An 8,181-nucleotide genomic window follows, 5' to 3' on the forward strand; every position below is an offset into this window, starting at 1 on the left:
AACAGAGAATCCAAGTGGAGGTTGCAGAGCATTGTTAGGGTTGGAATAGGAAAAGTTTGGGTGATTCCTGTTATTGGGATGATAAGGCGGATTTTTCCCATACTATCCACGCTAGAAATTCCCATAATTCCTTCCATGGATGTTATTGGCGTCTTCCACGCCTATCGGGTCTCTCATAGCTGGCTCAAGATTGCCAACGGAAAAGAAAGCTTTACATCAACATTCCTTTACTTGATGCTTTGAGAGATATGCCAGGTTATGCCAAGTTCCTCAAGGATGCAGTCTCCAACAAGAAGAAGTTGGGGAAATATGAGACGATAAATCTTTCCGAGGAGTGTAGTGCAGTTTTGCAGAGAAAGCTACCGTTGAAGCAGAAGGATCCTAGCAGTTTTACTATCGCTTGTGTGATTGGAGGGCAGAATTTCTCCCGCGTTCTTTGTGATTTAGGGGCATGCATCAATTTGATGCCTCTCTCTATTTTCAACCGGTTGGAGATTGGAAATATCAAGTCTACTTCCATTGCTTTACAGATGGCAGATCGCTCCCTGACTTATCCCAAGGGAATTGTAGATGATGTCTTGGTGCAGGTGGAGCAGTTTATTTTTCCTGCAGATTTCGTAGTCTTGGACATGCCGGAGGACAAGAATACTCCATTGATCTTGGGGCGTCCGTTTCTAGCTACGGGTCGTGCGTTGATAGATGTGCAAGATAGAGATCTTACTTTCCGTGTCAATGATGAAAAGATGACGCTGTCTATTTATGATGCTATGAAGAAGCCAACCGAGCCACAGCTTGTGGATTGCAATTTAATTGAGACCTTAATGGATTTTCCTGCAGCTGTAGAGGATCCTTTGGAGGAGTGCATCACATAGTCGTTATATCCTTACTCCGAGCTTGATGAGGCGTGTGATGGGATTTTGGATTATATTGCAGAGCTGGAGGCCGTAGAGAGCCATCCCATCGATCCTATTTCATACATGGATATTCACAAACCTGTGATGGGGGAAGCAAGTCGGTGGAAAAGAAATTTGATTTATCTGCACCAGCTGCAGCTGCAGCTGCACCAGCTGCACCCAAACTTGAGCTGAAGCTGCTTCCCGAGCACTTGAGGTATCAATTTTTGGGTGAGAATGAGACCTTTCCTGTTATTGTGTCTGCTTATTTATCTCTGTTGGAGTTGGAGAAGTTGATGCGAGTTTTGAGGAAGTACAAGTCTGCTATAGGATGGTCTATTTCTGACATCAAAGGAATTAGTCCTTCTATTTGCATGGATCGTATTTTGTTGGAGCAGGAATACAAGCCTAAGGTGCAGCCGCAAAGATGTTTAAATCCGGCTATGCAAGAGGTGGTGAGAAAGGAGGTGCTCAAGTGGTTGGATGCAGGTATCATTATGCCATCTCTGATAGTGAGTGGGTGAGTCCGACTCAAGTTGTCTCTAAGAAGGGAGGCATGACTGTGATCAAAGATGAGAGAGATGAGTTGATAACTACGAGGCTAGTCACAGGATGGCACGTGTGCTTTGATTATCGAGCTTTGAATGCAACCACACGTAAGGATCACTTTCCATTGCCGTTTATTGATCAGATGCTTGACCGTTTGGCAGGATATGCGTACTACTGTTTCTTAGATGGGTACTCGGGCTACAATCAAATTATGATAGCCCCGGAAGATCAGCATAAGACGACATTCACTTGTCCCTATGGCATCTTTGCTTTTAGGAGGATTTCTTTTGGTCTATGCAATGCTCCTGCCACTTTCCAACGTTGCATGATGGCGATTTTCAATGGTTTGATTGAAAACATTATGGAGGTATTTATAGATGACTTTTCTATTTTTAGCTCCTCCTTTGATAATTGTTTGGACAATCTTGCTCAAGTTTTGCAGCGTTGTGAGGAGACGGTACTCGTGCTCAATTGGGGAAAATGCCACTTTATGGTTCGTGAGGGCATCGTGTTGGGACACAAGGTTTCGGCCCACGGGCTGGAGGTGGACAGAGCGATTGTTGCTATTGAGAAGCTACCTCCGCCTACGTCTGTGAAGTCCATCCGGAGCTTTCTTGGACATGCAGGATTTTATAGGCGTTTTATCAAGGATTTCTCAAAGCTCTCCAAGCCGCTTTGTGCTTTGCTTGAGAAGGATGTGAAGTTTGTCTTCACCAGTGAGTGCCTCGTCTCTTTTGAGAAGTTGAAAGCCGCGTTGATTTCTACACCTATGTTGATCAGGCCGGATTGGAGTGCTCCGTTTGAGTTGATGTGCGATGCTAGCAATTGGGCCGTGGGAGCCGTGTTGACAGAAAAGAGACAAATTATTCAAGGTTATTTACTACGCTAGTAAGACTTTAGATTCGGCTCAGATGAATTACACCACCACGGAAAAGGAGCTGCTAGCCGTGGTGTATGCTTTTGATAAGTTCCGTCCTTACTTGATTGGAACTCATTCAATTGTATACACCGATCATGCTGCCATCCGTTATTTGTTCAACAAGAAGGATTCCAAGCCCCGTTTGTTTTGTTGGATCTTGCTGCTTCAAGAGTTTGACATGGAGATTCGTGATAGAAAGGGGTGTGAGAATGTGATTGCTGACCACTTGTCTCGTTTGGAGAATCCGGTTGAGGGAGATGATCCGAAGATGGTCATCAATGAGTCTTTTCCCGATGAGCAAATTTGGGCTGAGGACCCTTGGTATGCGGATTATGTCAACTACTTGGTTGTTGGAGTTCTTCCCGAGGGGATTTCGCATTATCAAAAGAAGAAGTTCCTTCATGATGTCAAGTTTTATTATTGGGAGGATCCGTACTTGTACCGGAGGTGCGCCGATGGTTTTATTCGGTGATGCGTTAGAGAGCACGAATGGCCAAAGATCATTGAGGAGTGCCATAGCTCGCCTAGTGGAGGCCACTTTGCTGCCAACCGCACTGCCATGAAGATCAACCATAGTGGTTTTTATTGGCCTTCAATTTTCAAAGATTGCCATGCTTTTGTGAAGTCTTGTGATCGATGCCAGCGCATGGGAAATATTACCAAGCGGGATGAGATGCTACAAAATATCATTGTAGAGGTGGAGCTGTTTGATGTTTGGGGAATTGACTTCATGGGTCCCTTCCCTCCTTCATGTGGTTTTTCCTATATTTTACTTACTGTAGAGTATGTGTCTAGATGGGTGGAGGCGATCCCAACTGTCACCAATGATTCCAAGGTAGTCATTAAATTCTTGCAAAATAATATTTTGACTCGGTTCGGAGTACCGAGAGCGTTGCTTAGTGATGGGGGGTCGCACTTCAACAACAAGTGGCTAGCAAGTGTTTTGGCAAAGTATGGAGTAAAGCATAAGGTGACGACTCCATATCATCCTCAAGCTAATGGGCAGGCGGAGTTGGCTAATCGAGAGATCAAACAGATTTTGGATAAGAGCGTCGCAAATAGGAAAGATTGGGCAAAGCACTTGGATGATGCTCTTTGGGCGTATCGCACTGCCTACAAGACTCCGATTGGTACGTATGTCTCCCTATCAACTTGTTTTTGGAAAATCATGTCATTTACCTATTGAGATTGAGCACAAGGCATACTGGGCGACGAGGAGAATCAATTTGGAGTTTAAGGAGGCCGGTCATACAAGGCGTGATTTGTTGACAGAGTTGGATAAGTGGAGGAATGAAGCTTATGAGAGTTCTCGTATCTACAAGGAAAAAGCCAAGAAATTCCATGATTTGAGCATCCGCACTAAGGAATTCAAGCTTGGACATGAGGTACTTTTGTACAATTCTAAACTGCGTTTGTTTCCTGGCAAGCTGCAATCAAGATGGATATGGCCATATGTGGTGCATAAGAGCAATTGGAATGGGACGTATGAGTTGTTCGCTGCTGATGGCACTACTTTCACTGTCAATGGTCATCGCCTCAAGCATTACTTCAAGACGGATGTTGATTGTGGTCTTGAAGTCACCAAATTCAACGATCCATGATTGTGAGGTATCGTCAAGCTATAGACGTTAATTTTAGCACTTGTTAGAAGGTAACCCAATTTTGGTTGCTTTGCTAGTTTTTGTTTATTTTTCTTTGTTTTCATTTGTCGTTGTTTTCTTCTCGTTTTATTAGTTTGCCTTGTTAGTTCGTTCTCGTTTTTCATGTTTTTCATTTTTGCAGGTCAAAAAAAAAATGAAGGGGCGAAAATCAAAAACGGCGACCAACGCCCAGTAGACCGCCGAATTCGAATTTTTGGCCGTGAAATTCGGCGACTAGACGTGTATCTCTCATCGAAACACATGCAATGTAGATTACTTACCATAGGCTTGCCAATCTTCTCAAATCTCCATCGCTAAAAGTGTGCCAAGAGTAAGATCAAATAGGTCTTTATATCGGGTTCTAATGTAGGGACATTGGATTAGGTAGGGAAATTTGGGCTAAGTGACTCAAAGTAAATTGATTACACCAACCTTATGACTTCACCATTCAAGCATGGAATAAATTTCATCTTCCACCTAATAATACCTCCATAATCAACACAAACCAAGGGGTATAATTATCATAAGTCAAAACTAGATATTCTTTTATGCTCTCACTTTTCTAATAACAAACAAAGTCGACTATCCATGAAATTTTCAATTATACACTCGACTTTCTCAACCAACTTTCATCATTATTCTCTTTTCTTTTTCTTTTCTTTTTTTTTACCTTTTTCTAGAGCTTATAAGAATGACTAGTATCATGTTTCACCCCTTATTTTCAATCAACCCACAACAAATACCACACAACGATCCCCATATACTTCATCACCCCCTATCATCCGGTTAAAGAATCAAAGCTTAAAAAGGCTCAAACACGATTAACAAGGGAATAATGTTTTCAGAAAAGTGTTTGGGATATAACGTGGCTTACGAAAGAGGGCCTAAATCATCTCAAACTTTTGGGCACAACAAGCAACCTCAACCAAGAACCATGGCAAGTTCTAGAAATGCACTACATGCATGACAACACTAAAAAATAAAGAACGAAATGCAAATATGGGCAGTTAAGGCTCAATTCCTCACAAGTTTGTTCAACGTCAAAAGTCAAGGCAAAATTATACTCATCAATCACACACGTCAGTTCAAATAATGTCACAATGTCAAGAAAAATCAGAAATTACCTTCTTTTCGCAGAACTCCTCATAGGCACCTTACCAACAAACAAACTGGAGCACTAAACATTCAAAAATCAAAGAAAATATGGAATATGTCTGAGAATATATCAATTTAGGTACAGACCCAAAAATTTATACTACAAATACGCCCACAAAGCAGCAAAACAAACAAAACAAACTAGGCAAAACAAAAATATGCAATCCATAACCAATCTCCATCCCCCTCCCCCAAACTTATTAAGGAGCGAATGCTCGAAAATAAGTTTGGAGGGAATAATAGATAAAGGTTATGGTGAGCATACTTACAGTGCACTCAAGATGGCGGTCCTCCTTGTCGTCTCTGGAACTCCTGAAACTGTCGGATGATTTCCTCCTGCATCGCCATCTGCCTAGCATGCTCCTATTGCTGTCTCTCCATCTCTGCACGCTGCCAGGCCTCAAAAGTTGCCTGCCGACTGAACTCCGCCCGTGCATACGTCTCGAAAGCGTTATAATGAGCAAACTGCTCACGCTGATAAGCATCCATGGCTTGCTGTTGCAGGCGAACTGCCGTGACGTCTGTGAGCATAATAGTGAGCTACGCCTCCTGTTCCTCGGCAAAGGCCTACAACTGCTGCATCCTCTCGGTGAGCTCAGTGACATCAAAATGAGCTTCGTGTCCTCCTTGTGCTCCTACTGCTGCTGCTGCGGGCTCCTCTTGTTCTTCTTCCTCATCATTCACATGATGAGAGTCCTGCTCAGCTGCCTGCTCACCTGCTATAGCGCTCACATGGGCGCCTGTGTTCATCAGCCAATTTTGGGTCTCAAAGCGCCCGCCCACACGGGTGAGAGTCGGATTTGGCAAAGGGAAATAGTCACCTTCATTCTGCACCAACTTAAATGGTGGTAGGGCCCTCGACAGGAATCTCATGCGAACCAAACGGTGACCACTGAGCAGCATATCACCTGCTAACGGTTCCCATGTAGCAAGTGAGGGACAAATGCGGCGCGCGAGGGGTGTAAGCATCCCTCCTATCGTGATAACTCCTGCATTGGCCTTTGACGCCTTAAACAATTGCTTGAGAAGGATTTGGGTCAAATCCATGGTGTGCGTGTAAGCATCCCCCAAATGATAAACAGCTCGTGCTGCGTCACGTGGCTGTTGTCCTTCCTAGCAAGTATCGTATGAGCAAGAATGCGGTGTGTCATCCTTAAGACAGGATTCCGAATGTCAGCTGCATTTGATGTTCCTGACACAAATGGACCGGCGCTAGGCAATGCTACTCTCTCCAGAATGATGTGGCGTTGAACTCTGCTCCAATCTTATACACGGTGTAACCTCCTGCTCTACAATTAAATGTCGTAGTGATCTCTGTCACAGGGATATCAGCCTCCCAAACGTTGTTAAGCTGAAACGAAATCCTGCTTGGATTGGATTGAGTGAACACCGCCTGGTCCAACGTGCTTAAGATCTCCAAAGTCACTCGTTCATAGGTGGGCCATCCACCATTGAAGATATAAGTCCACCCGACATGGTAGAACAAATCTCGCACGTCCTCAAAGATACCCATCTCCCGAAGAAGATCATGGTCGGCATAGCGCGTGATCTCAATCCCCTTCCTTGCAATCTTTTGAAATCTAGTCCGGTCATCATCTGAAATGAGCGATACCCCATGAAATTCGGGGTCCTCACGAGTATATTCGACCGGTTGGCGGGAGCTTGAGGCGCCGGTAGCTCGACGTTTCCTGGGTGCCAAAGTATCTGGATTAACTGCTAGTTAGAAATCATTTATTACTCCACAAGATTTTAAAACAAGTTAATCCAGCACCACCTATCAATCTCCATCCACATTTTCAACTTCCTTTGTCTAAATAATCCCCCACATCATGCTTAATCTTCCAAAGGTACAAAATCTCATGAATTTTATCAATGCCACAATTAACATCACATATATAATCATCAAACAAGTACCAAGGAAAAACATAGCAAAGATATAACCCCTTGAGAGTTAACAATTCTAGAACTAGCATGCTCTTTTGGATTCAACCAATTTCATCATCACCAACAAGTATATATCAATAAGCTCAAACACCAACACTAAGCATAATGACTCAAACTCCTTAAACAATTAAGCTTATTTCATTGTTCTAGCATAAACCCTAGCTCTACTGAATCAACAAAAATCAACCAATTTGGCTAAAAAACGTAGAAAAAGCTTAGGAATGAAAATAGATTAAGAGTGAGAGAAGCATACCTTAATGATTTATAGGCAAAAAAAATCGAAAATCACAAGTTCTTGCTAAAACCCCCAAATTCTTGAATCTCCCGGAAAAGTGGATGAAAGCCCGAAGTAATCGTATGGAATGGAAGCTAATGATGTGGGTAGTAGTTGTATGGAAGGAATTTAGATGATTCAAAGTGGTTTGAAAGCAATTGGAAGATTAAAATTTAAAATTTTCGCCCCTTTTAACCTTAGTGTGTGTTCTGGGTGTAATGTGTGTGAAGTGGGGTAAAAAAAATGCAAGAAAAACTTACCTGGACCAACTCGGCGACCGTCGAGTTGGTCGCCGAATTTTGACTATTTCACGAACAAATTCGGCGCCCGCCGAATTTCAGCCTCCAAGCGTAAATCCTGTCCAGCGGAGTTGGGCGCCGGGTTGGTTCAGGTTACTTTTTCTTACGTTTTTTTTACCCCACTTCACATCATTAGTTTTCATTCCATCTGATTACTTCGGGCTTTCATCCACTTTTCCGGGAGATTCTAGAATTTGGGGGTTTTAGCAAGAACTTGTGATTTTCGATTTTTTTTCCTATAAATCATTAAAGTATGCTTCTCCCACTCTTAATCTATTTTCGTTCCTAAGCTTTTACTACGTTTTTTAGCCAAATTGGTTGAATCCAAATGAGCATGCTAGTTCTAGAATTGTTAAGTCTCAAGGGGTTATATCTTTGCTAAGTTTTTCCTTGGTACTTGTTTGATGATTATATGTGATGTTAATTGTGGCATTGATAAAATTCATGAGATTTTGTACCTTTGGAAAATTAAGCATGATGTGGGGGATTATTTAGACAAAGAAAGTTG

Source organism: Salvia miltiorrhiza, chromosome 4 (assembly GCF_028751815.1).
Source record: "Salvia miltiorrhiza cultivar Shanhuang (shh) chromosome 4, IMPLAD_Smil_shh, whole genome shotgun sequence".
Lineage (NCBI taxonomy): Eukaryota > Viridiplantae > Streptophyta > Magnoliopsida > Lamiales > Lamiaceae > Salvia > Salvia miltiorrhiza.